The 22,270-nt window shown below is 37.6% G+C and overlaps 1 protein-coding gene and 1 long non-coding RNA gene across 2 annotated transcripts in view; both read left to right on the forward strand.

Annotated features, from left to right (window-relative positions):
* The window catches only part of LOC140150774 (uncharacterized), a 171,601-nt gene that overhangs the window by 21,966 nt on the left and 127,365 nt on the right, over positions 1–22,270 (forward strand). The window lies entirely within an intron of this gene.
* Positions 3,528–9,805, forward strand: LOC140150773 (uncharacterized). The gene is made up of 3 exons (XR_011858843.1): positions 3,528–3,869; positions 5,129–5,255; positions 8,867–9,805. It is a non-coding gene; the product is annotated as an uncharacterized lncRNA (long non-coding RNA).

The raw sequence follows: 22,270 nt of genomic DNA on the forward strand, positions 1-22,270 counted from the left end.
AATTGCGAGTTGTCACGATAATTGATGACATAATTGACGACATAATTGCGAGTTGTCACGATAATTGACATGATAATTTCGAGTTGTCGAGTTGTCACGATAAATGACGACATAATTGACGACATAACTGCGAGTTGTCACGATAAATGATGACATAATTGACGACATAATTGCGAGTTGTCACGATAATTGACATGATAATTTCGAGTTGTCGAGTTGTCACGATAAATGACGACATAATTGACGACATAATTGCGAGTTGTCACGATAATTGATGACATAATTGACGACATAATTGCGAGTTGTCACGATAATTGACATGATAATTTCGAGTTGTCGAGTTGTCACGATAAATGACGACATAATTGACGACATAACTGCGAGTTGTCACGATAAATGATGACATAATTGACGACATAATTGCGAGTTGTCACGATAATTGACATGATAATTTCGAGTTGTCGAGTTGTCACGATAAATGACGACATAATTGACAACATAATTGCGAGTTGTCACGATAATTGACATGATAATTTCGAGTTGTCAAGTTGTCACGATAAATGACGACATAATTGACGACATAATTGCGAGTTGTCATGATAAATGATGACATAATTGACGACATAATTGCGAGTTGTCACGATAATTGACATGATAATTTCGAGTTGTCAAGTTGTCACGATAAATGACGACATAATTGACGACATAATTGCGAGTTGTCACGATAATTGATGACATAATTGACGACATAATTGCGAGTTGTCACGATAATTGACATGATAATTTCGAGTTGTCAAGTTGTCACGATAAATGACGACATAATTGACGACATAATTGCGAGTTGTCATGATAAATGATGACATAATTGACGACATAATTGCGAGTTGTCACGATAATTGACATGATAATTTCGAGTTGTCAAGTTGTCACGATAAATGACGACATAATTGACGACATAATTGCGAGTTGTCACGATAATTGACATGATAATTTCGAGTTGTCAAGTTGTCACGATAAATGACGACATAATTGACGACATAATTGCGAGTTGTCATGATAAATGATGACATAATTGACGACATAATTGCGAGTTGTCACGATAATTGACATGATAATTTCGAGTTGTCAAGTTGTCACGATAAATGACGACATAATTGACGACATAATTGCGAGTTGTCACGATAATTGACATGATAATTTCGAGTTGTCAAGTTGTCACGATAAATGACGACATAATTGACGACATAATTGCGAGTTGTCATGATAAATGATGACATAATTGACGACATAATTGCGAGTTGTCACGATAATTGACATGATAATTTCGAGTTGTCAAGTTGTCACGATAAATGACGACATAATTGACGACATAATTGCGAGTTGTCACGATAATTGACATGATAATTTCGAGTTGTCAAGTTGTCACGATAAATGACGACATAATTGACGACATAATTGCGAGTTGTCACGATAAATGATGACATAATTGACGACATAATTGCGAGTTGTCACGATAATTGACATGATAATTTCGAGTTGTCAAGTTGTCACGATAAATGACGACATAATTGACGACATAATTGCGAGTTGTCACGATAAATGATGACATAATTGACGACATAATTGCGAGTTGTCACGATAATTGACATGATAATTTCGAGTTGTCGAGTTGTCACGATAAATGACGACATAATTGACGACATAATTGCGAGTTGTCACGATAAATGATGACATAATTGACGACATAATTGCGAGTTGTCACGATAATTGACATGATAATTTCGAGTTGTCGAGTTGTCACGATACTTGACGATATAATTGCGAGTTGTATGACGAGTTGTCATGATAATTGACGACATAAAGTCATGATAATTTCGTGTTGTCACGATAATTGACATGATAATTTCGAGTTGTCGAGTTGTCACGATACTTGACGATATAATTGCGAGTTGTATGACGAGTTGTCATGATAATTGACGACATAAAGTCATGATAATTTCGTGTTGTCACGATAATTGACATGATAATTTCGAGCTGTCGAGTTGTCACGATACTTGACGATATAATTGCGAGTTGTATGACGAGTTGTCATGATAATTGACGACATAAAGTCATGATAATTTCGTGTTGTCACGATAATTGACATGATAATTTCGAGTTGTCGAGTTGTCACGATACTTGACGATATAATTGCGAGTTGTACCCAGCAAACATTATACAATCGGCCCGATACTGGCTCTATAAAAGCTGCTATAATGGACCAAGAATGGCAGCCTGTATTGGTCCGGTACGGTCGTGCACACGGGCATTCGACTGGCCCAATAGATATTGCCAGCACTGCGCCAAAATGGGTTGAAATTGGCCCAGTACAGGTCCAATTTATTCAATACTGTACTGGGCCAATATAATATTGCCAATATATTCCCATTATGAAACCGTAAGTAAATGGTAATGGTCCAATTTTGGTCCTTTTTATATTATTTTTGGTCCACGTCTAGCTGTGCAGTGTTCTTCTATTCCTCTTTTACCCGGTTCAGGCTTTATTGGTCAGTTTCACCTGTTCAACCAGATATTTCCTTTGAAAAGGAAACTTACTTGCACTCAGCATAATTGAATTTGTATTACCTGATGTGCAAAGTATTAAAGTTTGATAACAAACTAACTTCAAAACTGAGCCATTGATAAATGAAATATATATTCTATGGTGTCATCAGATAACAATTATGCCTTGCTCACGTAGATTCTTTACAAGGCAGTAAATGAAATATTCGGAACAAGCGTAAACTCGCTGCCTCTTCTTTATAATAATAATAACATGTCATTACATGTGGCCCTTCAAAATGAAGATAATAATGATCAAATATTGTATTTTGATAGTAAAAAATGTCAGGGTTTCAAAACCACGCCCACATTAATATAACATTGTGCCAATACAGGGCCGGTACTCTGGGCCTACAAGCCCGGCCAACAAGTTTCTGCCGCAACTGGGCCAGTATGTACATGCCGGCTCGATGCCATATTCAGGTAGTCTTCAATTGGCCCAATAATGGACCAAGTACGGCACAGCTTATCCTAATAAGAAAACGGCGGCCAAACATTAACCAGTATCGGATTTGTACTGGCGTTATTCCGTCAGCCGTGTCCGGTATTGCCAGAAGTAGACCGGTTTAAGCCATTACTGGGCCAATATTACAATGTTTGCTGGGTATGACGAGTTGTCATGATAATTGACGACATAAAGTCATGATAATTTCGTGTTGTCACGATAATTGACATGATAATTTCGAGTTGTCGAGTTGTCACGATACTTGACGATATAATTGCGAGTTGTATGACGTGTTGTCATGATAATTGTCATGATAATTGCGAGTTGTATGACGTGTTGTCATGATACTTGACGACATAAAGTCATGATAATTGACGACATACGCATGATTTATACTACATCGCGAGCGATTTGTTTGACCAATGAGGTGGCGCGTTCTTCCCAACGCAAAAACCCGCTCTATCCCATTGCACGACAGATTTCACCTCTGACCTCGATCAGCTGTGTTTGCGACAGTCATGACAGTAGTGTCCAGTTGCGAAAATCGAATTATTTGCCTCATTTTAACGGCGTGCTTGGATTAGTTTGCAATAGTAATATAAGTATTCAATTCACTTAATATTTAGAGAAGCAAATGACATGATGGATTGAGGACAATTATGTCCACGGACATCGAATAAAACATGACGAGATTTGTCCCATTCACCCGTGCATCACACATGACTGTGCATTGATCATTGCAATACCGTGCAGTGTTTTCCGTGTGTACACCGTCCTCCAGGCTGAGTTGGGTGTGTTGTCTGTACGTACACGACTCTGCAAGGTGAGTTCCTTTTATAACCATTATTTTTTTATGCAAAAGTAAAACTAAACGACACAACATTAATTTTAACTGGCAGTGAGGATTTGTTATTCTGTCGATCGGACATCCGGGCATGAACCGGCTGACAATTTATTTTAGCACTGGACTGAAACAACATTCATACGTACTCGCTATAAACAGCATGCGTGATTGGTCGATAGGCGGGCATAAACAACGTTTATGCCCGGCGTTCGATCATAAACAAGCCGCGCGAGTTGCGCATTTGAGAACTGATGGACGCCGCGAGTAGGATATTACGCGCTTTGTTCGCGAGCTATTTACGCATAAAGCGCGAGTGATGTACGCGATGTTCGCGCGTCCAAGCACGATGGACTAAGCAAGAAAACGTTTTCTTACAATTAGCGTTGGAGAAACTGTTAAAAATGATAAGGAACTGGTAGTTTTTAGTTTAAAATGATGGTATTTTTAGTTTTGGAGGGAAATAACAGCAAGCAGAATGTTGCGTATGTATGAACGGGGTTCATTCATATATTTTCATGACTAAACGTTGTTTATGCCCTCGGCTAAAGCCCTCGGGCACAAACAATCGCTTAGTCATGAAAATATATGAATGAACCCCAATTCGCATTCACTGAACTCGAGACAGCGTCGGAGTGTATCACAAGCTATCACACTATTGTGCCAGGTTCGACTCTCGATCTGCAAATACAAATATGCGATAAGTTGTTTTCACTCCAATGCATGTGATAAATGGATGTGACGTGGCCCCGACCGAGAGAATAGTATAGGAAAACATGATTTGTGACATGATCTGGTCCATGTGGACCAAAGGCGTAAATTTGAAACTGAGATAGGTAAAAATATGGAGTAAAAATAAGAAAATACATAAGAAAATAGACATCAAAAAACTTTAGAACCAAGCATGCTAGACCTTTGTTTATTTCAGTAATGATAGCCTATTGTATGTATAATGTAATGATTACAGTAAAAAAATTTTCAAAATGCCTCCTTTGGCCCCGATGGACCAGATTGTGTCACATTTTCACTTCATCTTCAGTCTCAATCCCAACCCACAGCAAGTGAGCATTAAACATAAAGTTTTGATTTTTGCTGAGTAGGCCTATGTACTATGTTTACAAAGTACATGTACATTGAAATCGTGTAAAAACAGAATTTTGAAAAATATTCAGGGCTTTCTCCTTAGCAAATGTTACAATATATGGCTTTAATTACAATGTCATATTGTTTTGTCTTTCCAGAAACTGGCACAGGATCTAGCAGGAAAAGGTCCATTCTGCAAGGCATATCTTCCAAAAATCTAGACTAACATGCGCTGAAGCAAAGCACCTGCAACCGAACAGCACGGCTTTCCTTAGTGAGGAGGATGTAAGTAATTTCATTTACAAAGTTGTAGCCAAATGGGTGCAGCACACCACACAAAATGCCAATACCTTATTCAGCCTGATCATGACCGAAAATAGTGTAAAATAACAAATTTTTTGCGTACTACGTCCCAATAAAGCCTTTTTAGAAGCTCAAAGACTTTAGACTTGTACCCGAGTCCAGCTCGTCCGAGTCCGAGCCGAGCCGAGTCCGAGCAAAGTCCGAGTCAAACAAAAATATGACCCTAGTCCGGACTCGGTCAGAGTCCATGCCTGGGGTGGGGCACTGAACTTTATATCTAACATGTATGTTTCTATCAGTGAAGTAGGGGCCTAAAAAGTGGGGGTTGGGGCAGTGTTCTTAGTCGGTTAATTAACCTCAATCTTACGGTTAATTAACCGGTTAATTAACCGTTAATTAACCACAGCATCATATTTAACCGGTGGTAAAATAGGTTAATTATGAATCTTGAATTATTCTGACGTTTTTAAGTTTTAACACTTTAATATCACTTCAGTGTTCACTGGAAATATTAAAATAGTATTCTTCTTCTTGCTCTCTAGTCTAGAGTGTCATGCACCACATCATAGACCATATGTGCAGACTATATCATGGTCTATATGTAAAAATCTGTGGAGGGGGTTCTTTGAAAAAATTTGTACGGGATGTGCCCCGCAGACTTTTGGATGCTGACTTCCTCTATACATGTACCTACTTCTAATCAGAATTTGTTTTACAATGTATATCATACGAAAGCTAACACTTTTACTCCCTATACACTTTTCCCCATTACAGTAGGTCAACAGATTTATAATGCAATTCAATGTTATACATTGTAGCAGGTGAATGTGGTAATTACTGGTAATATGTTGAAAACTACCTATCCTTGAAGTCAAAACCTCATGTGTTCCTTATAATATTTTTCAATTTTTATGCCATTTTAAATGAAGAGCACACTATATTGTCCATACATGTATATAGGCCTACTAGCCTCATTTTAATGAGTAATTGCCAATTCTCTTTAAATTTCAAATCTTGTGCAAAAAGTTACTATTTTTGTCTGTTTTGTCATCATACGGTTGTAAATTCAATGATATGACATTGCTAAAGAGTGCCTACAAATTGATATGACCAAAAATGTGCAAATGTTGGCGCTTTTCCCCAAAATTGCTGAAAAGGTACCCCAAAACCGTGGCACATCCCTGTATACCTTCAACCAGGCAGAATGCCCACCACCTGTTGTACAAGTACCCAAAAATCCACAGCAGAGTGAGCAGATTATACCATTTTTGCCCAGGATTGCTTCAATCAATAACTAATGTAAAAAGACAAAGTTGATAAAATTCTAATTGTATAGTCACAGACTTGCGGTATCATTGTGCATCTGTGTCAATGAGTGTAAAATTTTTTAAACAGGTTGAATTGACATTATAAGTTTATATATGAAAATAATTTTTTTTTTTTAATATTTTAAAATGGAATGTTTTAAAGCTAAAGGTGGACAAGAAAACTTCATCTGCTCATGTTAAATGCTTGCGCAGTGTTCTTCAGTATGATGGCATATTGAATTCGAGCTCGGATTTATATATCTTCCAGCCATAATTAACCAATCTTACGGGTTAATTAACGTTAATTAACCGCCGTTTATAATTAACCGGTTAATTAAGAACACTGGGTTGGGGTCATTTACATTTTAAATGATGGGGGTCACAGGTATTAAAAGTTCTCTAGAAACTACATGTATCAGAGAGCAGTAAATGTGGAGATGTTGGCATGTGTGTGTCACATTAGTGACATGTAACTCACAGATGTACACAGGCCACAGGGAATAGGGAAGGGGCACCAGGCTGTGTGCAGCATTTAAATGTACATGGAGAGCAATGTATTCAATGGGGGTGAGATAAATTATAGAAAAATATTATAATGATAACAATATAAATAATAAAATAATAAAATAAATGATAATAATAATCATAATAATAGAAATTCACCCTTCAGAAATATCAAGAAGAAAATTAATGTGTTGAAATGTTTTCCCAGTTTGCCATTTTGATACCAGTATGCAAACAGCTTTACTTTTTACCACATTCATTAAAGCAGGCCTGGAATAACTACACATGTATACAAATCAGTTAGGGGTGGGGTCCATATCCCCCACTTTTAGTCTGACTTCAGTCAGGCAGTGGGGGGATTATGCGTTACCAAACAAAAGTTCAAGTATGTGGTATGCTTTGTACCTGTGATATTAATTTCAAATATCTTTTTAAAACTGAACAAATGTGCAGTGAATAGTGAACACATACAAACTACACATACATGTATTCTCTCGGTCAGGGTTGTTCCATTTAGTGCACTTACCCATTTCTCACATCTGGCAAAGGGGACACCCTTACGACATCCCTACTGGATTGTACAGGGCCTTTGATTTCCAGTCAATTTTCTCCGCATAGAACACATCAATGTGCATTAATTTTCCTTTTGTAATTTATTGGGAGCGTATTCCCCGATAATAAATCAAACTTTTAAATTATTTCACAAAGAGGTATATTTATCATATGACATGTTTTGTGATTTCCCCATTGAGTACAACGATAAGTGTCCCCTGTGTCTGAGGGCGCAAGATGGAACAGCCAAATCTATCGCGAGCGACCAACAGTATGTAAAATACCTATGTAATAACCATACCCATACATGTACATGCATGTAAGGAGCACAAAGTTACTATACACTAGGATGAGCTGCCATGCATACTGCATGGTCCAGTGTGCACTTTTCTCTTTTTCACTGAGTTTCATGAATTAGAAAGTTCCATGAAAGAAGTTTTAGATATTTTTATACAGTATTTATTAAAAAAATTATGCATAATTATTATCAATGCTAACAAGTATGACTATGCTAATTCACAGATATTAACTTAATTAATATGGTGGATATGTAGGATACATGACAGATGACTTATTTGACAGCCCCCAATTTTAGGAAAAAGGGCAAATAAAGTGAAGTCAACAAATTTTAAATCAAATTTTAGATCTATTTTGACATTTTTAGGTATAATCAGTTCACATTTAACATGGAAATTGCATGGACTCGGACCGGACTCGGCTTCGAGTCTTTTTATGTCCGAGTCCGAGCCGAGTCCGAGTCCGACAAAAGTGGACTCGAGTCCGGACTCGAACGATACATCCTGAAAGACATACAATCTCTATGTATTGTATGATGCAACTGTAAGTTTTTTTTTTTTTTTTTTAAGTTTTATTTTGCCCTCCTTACTAAGAAAGATGGATACGCTCATGAAACTATGCACGACAAGTAGACTTAGTAAATTACAGATTAGTGCTTTAAATGTGTCCCCGCTCTCACAGTTCGTAAACATTTTTGTTTAAATTTCAAAATGATTGCAAGTGACTACTTTATGACCTTTGACCTCACACCTATTGAAATAGCAAATCATGACTCTGCTACAATAATTTATCATTTTGGAAGAAAAATCTAAAAATTTAAAAAGATTGTACATTAAGGCTTTAAGGCAAACAAACAGCCTAGATACCATAATCCTGATAATAATGTGTAATAATTAATCATTGGCTATTATTTTATTTTATTTCAATTTCCAGGTGCAGCAGTACTACTGAGGATACTGGTTTTATGGCGCAATTCTTGAAAGACAAAGAGGATCATGGTTTGGAAGTCAACAGCTGGCATCTGTTATCTGGCGCATCACTCGCTAGCCCTACAATATCCGAGAACCGCTAAAACCCACTAACCGCTCCACCCGAAAGGGGGGAATTAGCAGTCTGGGTTTAGCAGTTCTCTGGATATAGCCAGGTTTTCCGATATAGCATGGTTTTGGACCACCACAGTCAAAAGGCCCTATACTAGTAGGGCTATCACTCGCATGCATTGAAAACTTTCCTAAACTAACACATGCATGGTGTACTAGTAAATGTTTGCTCCAATTATCAAAACAATAAGGACCTCAACAAGTGACACTGACATGTGATGTAATCGTAATGCATAGTTCCTTACAGGCTGTAAAAAGTAGCATGGAATTATTGGACATGTTCTAGGCACTTTTCTTTGGTTTGCCTCAAATTCAGCAGTGATATCAATGTCTTTTCATGGCTGCGCCACACGAACCACCTTTTTTTGCTACACAATTAACTATACGCACACAATTCAATACTTCTCCCAACAAAATATGCACCTACGTCACTACTGAACTTGAGGGGAACCAATGTATAGCCAAGGTTCCCTAGTCCAAAAATACGGATCGCTAGTCCGAAAAAATAGGAAATGGTTCACAAGTCCAAAAATAAATAAGGTTTACAAGACCTTAGCAATGGAAAATCTGCAGCCATTAGGACTAGCGACCCTTTTTATCTTGGACTATAGTGACATTTATGACTAGCGCATGTTAGGATTAGCGGATGCAGGATGTAGAATAATTGTAGACCAAATTGTTCAGTAGCTGATCCATAGTGTCAGGGGCACAACAAGGGGGGGTGTACCTCAGGCCCGTAGCCAGCATTGTCAGTCCGGGGGCAAACGTCAGTATCGTCCCTATCTAGTTTTCCCCTCCCCTTCCTCTCCCTCTCCTTCTTTCTTTCTTTTCTCCCAGGCTTCTTCTCGTCCCCGTTTTTCCACTTCTCCATCCCTCCCGCTGGCTACGCTACTGGTTTACCTTCATCCCTGTAAGTATGATGAGTATCCACTAAGCAAGGGTTTAGAACCAAAAGGCCCTAACTGCAATAGCTGTCCCATAGACATCTTGATAATTTATGCATTATGTAGTGTACACATCTCATGAAGATTTTTAAAAATGTCACCTGGCAGCTATTGCAGATAAGGCCCGTTAATGTCTGTTATTTATTAGATAAATAAATAAAAGGTCCTATATACATGTAAACCCTTGACATGAAATTAAAATAAAAGGTCCTACATGTAAACAGGGTTCGCAGGTTTTTGCCACAGGTGGAAAAAACCACGGTTTTAACCGCAATTAAAACCGCTTGGCAAAAACAGTTTTTTAGTGGCAAAAACTAAAAAAGTGATTTATAGTTCAGTTTTTCATCTCAAAACAAATTATTAAGTTACAAAAATAATTTTCTGAGTGTAACAAGGCTAGATTTTGTAATTATAAGTAACATATAAAGAAATTAAAGGTATGCATTTTCATTGCTCAAGTGCATTTAACCCAAATGTGGCGTATATCAAATTTAAAACTTTTTCATTTTAAGGACTTTCATTGAGGCTGTGGCTGTGCATCAATGCATTCACACCAAAGCCTTCAGCAAAGACTAGCCGATGTCAGTCAATGCTAGTCTTTTGTGAAGGCACCATATTAACACACAAGCTGGGCTCGAATTTCAGTCAGGGCCATTGCCTGCAGTTTTTCAGTTTTGGCCGTTGTGCCCCTGATCTTTGTTTAACTTCAAGGTATTCTTCATTCCTTGTTGACAAGTGGTCCCCAATGGCCTTGACAAAGGGTGCCCCCCCCCCCAAAATGAAGGTCTGCACAAAAGCCTTCTCAAAAGACTAGTGGCTGCCAATAGACTGTAAATAAATGGTCTTTTTGCACTCATTATCTCATACTTCATTACTAAATGTATTTTTACACTTGTTTCTCTGGTACATAATTATTAGAAAGACAAGAGTTCATGAAATAAACAAGAATCATTAGAATGCATGGTGAATATGTAGCTTTGATCATTGTTTTATTTTATTTTGAGATCTGTAAGAAAGTGAAGAAATAAAAGCACTATTTTTTCATTAAAAAGTATGAAGAAGGAAGTCCAACAAACCAAAACAGTTGAACACACCTACTTAATAGAGAATAAATGATGGAGATTTTTTTTTACTATGTATGTATCCTCTATTGTGTGATGGAAGATATCCAATATAAAGTCTGTACCAAAAGTAACACAGCTGTTTTAAATACGCCTATAGGTTCAGAACTAGTAATCGTTTCCACAATATTTCTACATAAGAAGGAAGATTTATTTACGCTCATTTGAATACCCCATTTGTCAAATGCCGTTCAATACTGATAACACAGTAGTGCTTTTAAAAAAAAAAACCCAAATTTAAAAGTTGCAATTTACAGCAATCAATGGTTATTATGCAAGCACTGTGACACGTAAAACCCTCCATTTATCTTTGCACTGACTTCAAATCAATACAAATAACTGCAACTTTTCAATTTAGGTATTTTTCTTTAAAAGCACTGCTGTGTTGTTACTATTGAACGAGATTGGACAAATGGGGTATAAAATGCGCGTAGATAAATCATCCTTCTTTCTATGTTGAAATATTGTGAACACAATTATTAGTTCAAACGCTACAGGCGTATTTATAACAGCTAAAGTTACACATTTGTGCAGTCTTTATTTTATAATACAATTCAGCATATTCCTCTAAATTCCTTTAAGATTAAAAATGAGTGATTGTGATCTGGGACAAATCCAAAATTGGATTAAAACATTTAATCAAATTAGATTGAATTCTAATCTATTAGAAATATTCAATCTAATTTGATTTTTAATCTAAAAAATACTTGGATGGATTTAAAAAAATCTTAATTCGAATACATCTACCGGTAATTTGATTTTAATCTAAGGGGTTAAAAATCAATCTAAGCAATTTTAATCCCTTAAATATTAAAATTGAATTAGATTCATTTCTAATCTATTAGATTGAATATTTCTAATAGATCTTAATAATTTTTTACACATTCTGTTACACCTAATTTATGAGTCCCGACTTTCAACACAAGTATTGTTCAATTAGTGATGTTGAAGTGCGTTTCCCGTCATTATTTCAGTCCTTTTATTTCATTTGTTTCATCTGCCTCTGCTGCAAAATGTGACATGAAATGGCTCACAGTGGCATTGGTTAATGGTGACTGGCAGTTGGTTGTTACTTGTACAGTATAGCTCTGATCTTTTAGTAGGCCGGCCTGAAAAAGAAATAGAGGATTTTAGAAAATTTGTCAGGGTACAGCTGGGACAGTGGCACAATCCCCCAGCATGGGGCTGTTACAGCAACTTGGTTTGAAATCCTTGCCGCCCCTTCTCCCAAATGAGCACATGCATCTGTATTCCCCCCAGCACCCCCTCCCTTGGCGGTGGTGGCAGATTTACCCCCAGCTAGCTGTTCCCTTGATTGCAAGTCTAGTTTCGCCACTGGTGCCCCCAAGCTTCTCCCTCATCCGTCGCACACCACAGGCTTCATTTATGTGCCATATTTGGGGCTGTGCAATAATTATGAGCCTGGGGGGTAATAAAATGTCCGAACGACCCACCAAAATCGCTTGCCCCCCCTCTCAGCCTACAAAACATCTCTTTCCTCCCTCTTTTGGCTTGCCAAAAATCTTTGCCCCCCCCACATACACATGCCAAATTTTGGGGATCCCAATTTGCAAACCTTTAAAGGTCTAGATATGTTGCGAGCATGAAAATTTGCATATTTTTTTTACTGTTTTCCTAAGCCTTTTAGAGCGTTTTATTTAAAAGGTGCCCCATATATGTGTGCCAAAATTGCTTGCCCCCCCCCTCGGCTCGCAAAAATTGCTTGCCCCCCCCTTTCGGCTTGCCTATTTTACACTCCTTCCAGGGCTCAAAATTATTGCACAGCTGAGCCCCTTATAGGTATAAGGGGGCTATCATTTTCTTCGGAAGGGGGGGGTCATAGAATTTTGAGACCAAAAATAGGGGGGTTATAATTTTGTAACAATCAAAATAGGGGGGTTATAGAATTATTAAGGACTGACTAAAAAGTTTTGCGCGCCACGCGCATTTTAAACTTTTCTTACACTTTTTTAAAACAAAATGTACACACAATCTTTAGTTATACAATGCAAGATTTTTGCGCTCTCCGTGCGCCTTCTTTACGCTTAGGGCCAAATTTTTAACGCGTTTTGTGCACTCCGCTCTAAAATTTTGATGGAAGGGGGGGGGTCATAAAATTTTTTGACACACGATAGGGGGGTCGTAAAATATTTTAGCCCGCGATGGGGGGGGAGTCATATTCATGACCCCCTGCTGAAGAAAAATGACATCCCCTAAAAGGTGAATTCAAATTTGCCATCAAACACCGCATCATTTTATATCAAATTAAACCCTTGATTAAAGAAAGCCAAATCTGAAAACCGTTTTGTCATAGCACTTTCCGTAGCAAAATTACATCTTGTCAAAGATCCCGGTCAAAGATTGACTTTCATGATCATCAAAACCCGGGTCAAAAACATTCATACTGCAGTTACTGTCCGTTTTCCTATACACAATACACAGTGCTCTTTCCCATTGACGAGTGACCTCTACAAATAGCCCTACGTTAACAGTATGGGGATATGACTAGTTAACGTCGCTGTGTGAAAAATAACCGGCCAATATTAAAAGTACTCTTTTAAGGTTAGCCGAAAGGTTTTTCATGCGCTTGATTTCAGAGGGGCGTAAGTTCATAACAGAAACAGCCATGCAGAAAATGAACAAGCGTACCGGGAGCAAGCCGTTTTCGGCAATTTTCATGAGGATTTTATAAAAATAGAAAATGTGTTGATATTAAATTTATAGAGCCTTGATATCTTTGATGAAATAAATAAATAACATCAACAACAACATCACAAAGCAATTATTATTTGTAAATCGAATTTGGGAATATTCAACAAGACAGACTTAGCAGGCCTACAAATTTCTGAATTATATAAAGTGAAAAACAATCAATCACTGTAGTCAGCGAATTAATCAAATATACAAAAACTATAAAAGAAAGGAGCAAGAAAGAATAAAGAAATAGTGAATAAAAAAAGAAAGAAAGAAAGAAAAAGAGAAAGAAAGAAAAAAGAAATGAAAAAAGAAAAGGAGAAAGAAAAGAGGGAAGAACAGAAGTAAAAATGAGAAAAGAGGAAAAAACGAAATTTCAGCCACACGGGGACTCGAACCCACAAAAATTAATCATAATAGATTCAAAGTCCAACGCTCTATCCGCTCGGCCACACATCACCTTACGCAATTGATTGGCGAAAGGGATATATAATTATAATTTGACGTGATTACAATTGCGTCCGCATAATGGCTCTTAGAATAAACACGCATGTCGCCGCTGAAATTTTGGACAAACCCGATGGAGAAAAACCTCGTTTTTTGCAAAACTAGCTTCAATTTGGAGTGAAAATCAAATGGAATATCAATTGGCAGAATGTTGAGAAATAATGTAGGTATTCAGATGTCTAAATTAACGTCCCGTAATCAAGATATCGATAATTTCACAAACCAGCTTTTTCTCAAGCAAATTCTCCAAAATTTTCCCCAAAAACGGGCTTTTAAAATTTAATCGGTACTGTATTTGGTTCTTCCCCATGGCAACATTATTTCTTTGATCGATTTGTAGTACAATACGAAAAAGAAGAAAACAATCACTCGGCGTGGATTTATACGGGGCGCACATTTGAAAAAAACGTCATGGAACGTGTTTTTGATCTTGTGAACATGGTGCGTAAAAATGCTTTAAACGAAGGATTTTCAAATTTATTCTAAAAATTTGTATATAACACACACAAAAAATGTTAAGCTACATCCAATGCACCAACATTTCACTCGCTGCGACATTTGATTACTGAGAAAACTCTGTTTTAGAGAACAACTTTATACGTCTTTTATACGTTTTTTATACGTTTCTTCGTGTAACCTTAAAGTTCTAGAAAATATAGTTTTTTAACATGTCCTAAATTGTTAGCTAATTTAGATGTTTGGAAATATTCGTACTTTGGTGTTTGTAATAGTACATTGCCTAGTTAACGTCGCTGTGTGAAAAATAACCGGCCAATATTAAAAGTACTCTTCTAAAATTCTAGACAATATAGTTTTGTAACATGTCCTAAATTTTTAGCTAATTTAGGTGTTTGGAGAGGGTCGTACTTTTGTGTTTTAGGAAGGATATGTAAACGACAGATAACACCAAAAATATGAAGAAATTATTTCCAAACCGTGTTAAGTCAACAATCATTATGTTGCTCATTTTCAAGAATGCTGGTTTACAAAAAGCACGCCATTGTCTCATTTCGTGAACAATGGTACACATACCATTGTTTCCTTTCGTTTCCTTTATAATCGGTTACCCAACTGAAGCTTTAATACAAACTTTATTGCGATATCGCACATGAAAACAGTCACATGTGCACAGCCAGAGAAGATCCGATTTAATCAGTTGAGCTGTTTCAATGAGTGTTATCTTGGTTTAATAGCTTTTAATGGGGTTAAGTCCTGCAAAGGTCGAGATGAATTCTACTGTAGACATGACTGCATCATGTCAGCCAACATTAGAAGCATCAATTGCAAAACAAATCAGCATACTCTCATGATAGAGCAGCTTTTCTACGATATAATGTATTGTCCATGTAGAGCCCATTTATTGTCGGATTTCTGTATGTAGAACACGCAGTTAACAACAATTGAGCGCTATTAACACATATTAATGTTTTTAAACAAATAAAATTCCAAAATATGGTACGTTTTCTGTCTTTGCTTGTTACGTGGTAGGCTATGTTGAAGTTGCGATGATATATGTTCAAATAAGTTTCAAGATGGATACCAACAAGTGGCGCTAGGCTCATAGAGTATCCATTGATAGCGGCGCGCCGTGAGTTCGAACCCCACCTCTGCCAAACTTAATTTTTCTTTTTTAAATTTCATATTAGGGAAATGTGGCTGGGAGAATTTATGTATGGAGTGACGAGGAGTGCTGCCCTCATTCGTCAAGCATAACACAGTAGGGTGAAGTGGGGCAATTTGCTTTGCAGATGACACTCGCTAGAAAGCCACAAAAGCTCGGCCCTCTGAAAAGGACTTCTCTAGGGAATATTAAATCCTACTCAAGTTCAAATGTTGTTGAAATGCCTTTACTCTGCATATTCTCAAGCTTTTCGATAGGAATTCATGCCTTTCAGACCAACCAGGCTGCAAAACCTTGCTTATACAATGTGGGTGATTGAAAACCATGGCCGGTTGTGACTGCCACCTTAGTGCAAGAGATTTTAGTTCACATGACTACAATCGTGCAAATCATGTTATAGAGTCGTCATATTTGGCCAATCATGTCAGAGTTGGTATATTTGGCAGAGTAATAGTGCATACAGTGCTGATTAATCTATAGGCCTACATGTAGGCTATGGAGGCATTACAACACTTAGGCCTGTACAAGAGCATACCCCCATTTTAGTGGGAAAAGGTCACTGAACTTTACATAGGGGTCAAGTTCAATTACTCAGACCTGTTCAAAACTCATACCGTCGTGATCCTCTGGCAATGAGGATTCCGAGAAGAAATATACTTTGGTCTAGCTATGGCGTACGGTTATGGAGTTATGGGCAAGAAAGTAACATTGTGACGTCAAAGGTCTATTTTTCTCCCACAGGGGACAAAAAAGAAATTTTTCTTTTGAAAATTATCTCAAAGTAGTTGTCTTGTTGCAAGAAATTAGAAAACTCTATAAGTCTATAACCGTACGTCGGAGATAGGTCAAACTTAACTTTTTCTGAATCCTTATGAGTAGATGAACACATTGTTTGTGTTTTTAACAAAGTCCGAACAATTTTTGAACTTTTTTTCTGTGTAAAAGTTCAACGACCTTTTCCAACCAAATAAGGGTGCTCTTGAAATGCCCCAATAACATATATTATGATTGATTAGCACTTTAAGTACTACATGTATATCTCTGCCCAATACAGCAAATTTAACTAGGATTTGCACGATAGTTACCGGGATTTATTGGACTATCTGGCTTGTTTTTTAGGACGTTTACAGTCTTGATGGTATTAAGATTTACAAGCCCAGCTAAAACTACACCCTGTTGCCAGTTCTCTCAGTCTACTGCAACTTTCCCCGACTTCGGGTCCTGGGAACTTTCGCTCTCCAGCTGCAGTCTCTGTTAAGACATTTTTCTGCTTCTCCATCTAAAGGTTTCTTCAACTACAAAGTTTTCTAAAAGATTCCCTGAATCTCCCAAATATTCTCCCAAAACAGCAAAATAGATTAGCAAGATTTAAGATGGTTACAGATTCTCAGAAATGCAATATATAAAATGGTTATGACTTCTTTTAAAATTATTTATGCAAGATATTCAAAGTAGGCCTATATACCGTATACATTTGGGAGGTGGGAGGGGCACTCAATTGTGCCTGTCAATAGAGGCAAGTTCTTGAGGCAAACTCTACACCCAATAAACCCCATGTAATGTTGCCTTAACTCTAGATAAGGGTCGTAAACCCCAGATAAGGCATCTAAACCCCAGATAAGAGACGTAAACCCCAGATAAGGCAGTCTAAACCCCAGACAAGGCGCCTTAACCCCAGATAAGGAACGTAAACACCAGATAAGGCATCTAAATCCCAGATAAGGTGCCTTAACTTCGGATGAAGGACGTAAACCTAGGATAACACAATCTAAACACCAGATAAGGCATTTATACCCAATATAAGGTGCCTTAACCCCAAATAAGGGGTGTTAACCCTAGATAAGGCAGTCTAAATCCCAGATCTATTCTTTAGGCATCTAAACCCAGATAAGGCACCTTAACCCCAGATAAGGGATGTAAATATAGGATAATGCAGTCTAAACCCCAAATAAGCTGCCTTAACCCCTGATAAGGGACGTTAACTGGGATAACACTGTCTAAACCCCAGATAAGGGACGTAAACCCCAGATAAGACAGTCTAAACTCCAGATAAGACACCTTAACCCCAGATAAGGGATGTAAATATATGATAATGCAGTCTAAACCTCAAATAAGCTGCCTTAACCCCTGATAAGCGCGCAAAATTTTACAATGTTATCATTTTGGAGGCTAAAATAAACATGCATATGGTTAAAATTGGGGGCCCCAAATTTTGGGGGCCCTGGGCCCGGGCCCATCTGGCCCAATGGTAAATCCGGCCCTGGGCTTACGTCTCCTTGCTGGGGCTAAGGCGCCTTGTCTGGGGTTTAGACTGCGTTATCCTTGGTTTACATCCCTTATTTGAGGTTAAGGCACCTTATCTGATGTTAGACTGCCTAATCTGGGGTTTACATTCCTTATCTGCGGTAAAGGTGCCTTATCTTGGGCTTAGATTGTGTTATCATATGTTTACGTCCCTTATCTGGGGTTACGGCGCCTTACCGGGGGTTTAGACTGCGTTATCTCCAGTTAATGTCCTTTATCTGGGCTTAAGCCAGCTTATCTGGGGTTTAGACTGCATTATCCTAGATTCACGTCCCTCATCTGGGGTTAGGGTGCCTTATCTTGGTTTAGTTGCCTTATCTGTGATTTAGACTGCCTTATTTGGGATTTAAACTGCCTTATCTGGAGCTTACGTCCCATATCTGGGGTTTAGATGCCTTATCTGGGGTTTAGACTGTATTTTCCCAGGTTTACGTACATCATCTGAAGTTAAGGCGCCTTATCTGGGATTTAGATGCCTTATCTGGTGTTAACGTTCCTTATCTGGGGTTAAGGCGCCTTATCTGGGGTTTAGACTGCCTTATCTGGGGTTTACGTCTCTTATCTGGGGGTTACGTCTCTTATAGGGTTTAGATGCCTTATCTGGGGTTTACGACCCTTATCTAGAGTTAGGGCACCTTACGTGGGGTTTAGATGCCTTATCTGTGGTTTATGTTCCTTATTTAGGGTTAAGCACCTTATTTGGGGTTTGGCCTGCTTTATCTGGGGTCTACGTCCCCTAATCTGGGGTTACGGCGCCTTATCTGGGGTTTAGATACCTTATCTGGGGTTTAGACTGCGTTATGCTAAGATTAAGGCATCTTAGCCCCAGGTAAGGATCGTAAACCCCTGACAGTGCCGTCTAAACCACAGATAAAGATAAGATATAGGCAAAATTCTGCATTTTAGTGGTGGTTATTTTTCAATTTTGGCGGCCATCTTGGGATTTTAAGGTTCTGTACTGATTATTCTAATGGATTTCTAGACCCTGTAACCATGGGTATAGACACCAGAATCATACTTCTAGGACTTTCTGCACCTGAGATATAGCCAAGTTAAGCGGGCGCAACACTAAATCACTACGCATTTTATGTAAGAACGAAATTCGGGTAATATAGTCCATAGTGAGTACCGTAAAATGGGGTAACTTCGGTAAGCGGGGTAACTTTGGTCGGTCAAATTTTTTTTTTTAAATGGTCATATTTCCGTACAGCAATATAGTTTTTAGTCATATTTGGTCTCAATTTGTAAAGAAATATAATATTTGGAAGAAATAATAGTTGCTCATGTCCAATTTTCTTGAAATTTACGAAAATATCGACATTTTGACCAAAATGAGCATTTTTTACATTTTTTCAGAAAAATTAAAATCGGTATTTGTGAGCAAGGATTTGTGGTTGATTAATTTTGCAAGGGGTTAAATGTCACAAAAACAAAAACTTGCCCATATACAGCGAAGATCAATTTTTAAATTTTTTTTCTTCTTGGAATGTAATACTCTGACCAAAGTTGCCCCAAATGCGGGGTAACATTGGTCAGGCTATTTTTAACCCCTAGGGCACCCTTTCAAAATTATCTAAAAATCTTTTTCAACTTCAAGGTGTAGAAGGGAACCCTAATGTCATAAAAAGAAATAATTAGAAATATAATTGGTTTTGTTTGGAAGCAGTGGTTTAAAAACTCTGAAAAGTGCCCAAAGTTACCCTCATTTTACGGTATGAGATTGTAGCGACCATATCTACCGACATGTTCACTTTAAATCACTCATATGAATTCGACAAGTGTCTTCAATAATAACATGCAGAAAAAACCGGACATTTTATCTCAAAAGCAATTCTCTGTGGCGGATGAAGACAACTTCCGATTTTGAAATGTGAGTGGTGAATTTAGTATATTTTTAGGCCATATTTTTTGCACCGCTAAATAGCGAAAAAGTCAACGGTCATCGATATAATGCCGACAAAAGTTTTGGAATCTACAGAAACAGAGCTTTAATTTGATATACCAAATTTATTTTGCCAAAGTATTGCAGGGACGCCAGGAATGGCGCTCGAAGTAGGCCAAAATCACACGTTAAACTATGGGACGCTGATTTAGTGTTGCGCCCCCTTAATGTTCACTGGCGGCCATTTTGAAATTTTGGCAGCCATCTTGGAATGATAGGTCCTAGGCTGATGTAAATGACTCTATTGGATTCCTTGACCCTGAAAACATGGGTATAGACATCAGAATTGTTCTGTTGGGTGCTTCTCTGACCAAGTTATGGTGATTTTAAGGGAGTTTGGCGGCCATTTTGAAAAACGCCCTCTACCGAGAGTTCCCCACACTTTTAGATGGTACAGACCCCTTCCATTTTATTCAGTGTCCTAAAATCTATTTAAAAAAACACCTTCAAAACGTCTTGTACTCACACCGAGAACGGGACCTCCATTCTGTACCCTACTACAACAACATTTGACAAATTTGGTTAAAATAATTGAAAATATAAATTGCAAAATAGTTTAATCACTTAACAACGTTATGTTAGAATGTTTTGCATCAAGTTTTCTTAATGTTACTAACCTTGGGTAGCATTTTAGGCCTTTAAGTATATCAAGGACCCCTTTTTTTAATGTCAATTTCGGTATTATTTGGATGAGTCTTTTTAGTTCAAGATTTTCTCATTTTTTTAGGAAAATAGCCCAATAGCCAAAAAATGACAGTAGCCAAAATGTTTAAAATTTTTCCACATATTTTGGGACACTGAGTTGTAAAATAAGACAATTTATGCGTTAAGTTTAGCCAAAACGTTTTTCTTTTAAAATTGGCATATATATGGGGTCGCTTTCAAATTCTCCAGCACACCCACGAAACCAAACTTCAGCACCCCTAAATCTCAGTTGGGCCTAAAAGTTCGAATTTTATCATTTGACTGGGTGGCACGGAAAGCAAAGGCCAAGATTGGGGAAATGCGTAATAAATTCAGTATGAAATGGGCCTGCGCATTTATTAATTATTATCACATGTGTCCATATAGTTTAACTGCTAAGCTCCCAAATTTGGTACAATTGTGCACTAAAAGCATGGGAGTTTCCACACATGAAGTACATGGTCCAAAGTTTATTTTAAGATGTCGAAATATTTCAGTTCATTTTAGATGGTAAGTACTAAACAGTATAGTACTTACCATCTAAAATGTACTATTTACTTGTTATTTGCAATGGAATTCAACGATCAACAGGGCCCTTGGCAATGGCATTTGACATTTTTAACCTCTATCTCAGTAGGTTAACACAGTACGATATGCAAAACTATTATTTTTATGATTCATGTCAGCTAAATGGACAATTTGCCATTTCTGTCAAAATCGGAGCAAGTTGAAATTTTACCTTTACTCAAAAATTTGATCAGGCGAATAATTTGGTGATCTGTTGGCAAAATTGGAGCATTTTCATATTTTTACCCCTATGTGACCTCTAGAAGTCACTAGGTGCCAAATCTGAAATGGCTCTACATCTTAAAATAAACTTTGGGCCATGTACTTCCATGTGTGGACACTCTCATGCTTTTATCGCAAAGTGCACAATGATTCAGCTTAGCAGCTATACTGATGCATGATATCACTCAGGGTCCACACCACCCCATACCCAAGTCGGTATATCATTGTGGATGAGTCTTATAAAAATTGATAAGTCTATTGGAATTCAGCAGGCATTCATAGATTTGGACATTTTTTCCAACAACTTGCCCCTCCCCTCATCAGAACTTGAACAAAACTTTCACTGAAAACCAAACTATTTTTGCGAAAATTTTACACCCATTGTTAGTGCAAGGGCTGGGTGAATGTGAAAGATAAAAAAAACATCACAAAAGGAACCAATTAAATTTTGGAGGCAATTTATTAATTCAATTGTTTTTAGCTCAAAAACATGCTCGCTCAACCCTTTCAACTAAAAAAGCTCACCCATTAATTTTGATCAGTCCTTACACCAGTCACCATAAAAACAAACGTATAGATACATTTTAATTCTTATTCATTACCACTTTATTTTTTCTAACACATGGCTGAT

Source organism: Amphiura filiformis, chromosome 4 (genome assembly GCF_039555335.1).
Source record: "Amphiura filiformis chromosome 4, Afil_fr2py, whole genome shotgun sequence".
NCBI lineage: Eukaryota > Metazoa > Echinodermata > Ophiuroidea > Amphilepidida > Amphiuridae > Amphiura > Amphiura filiformis.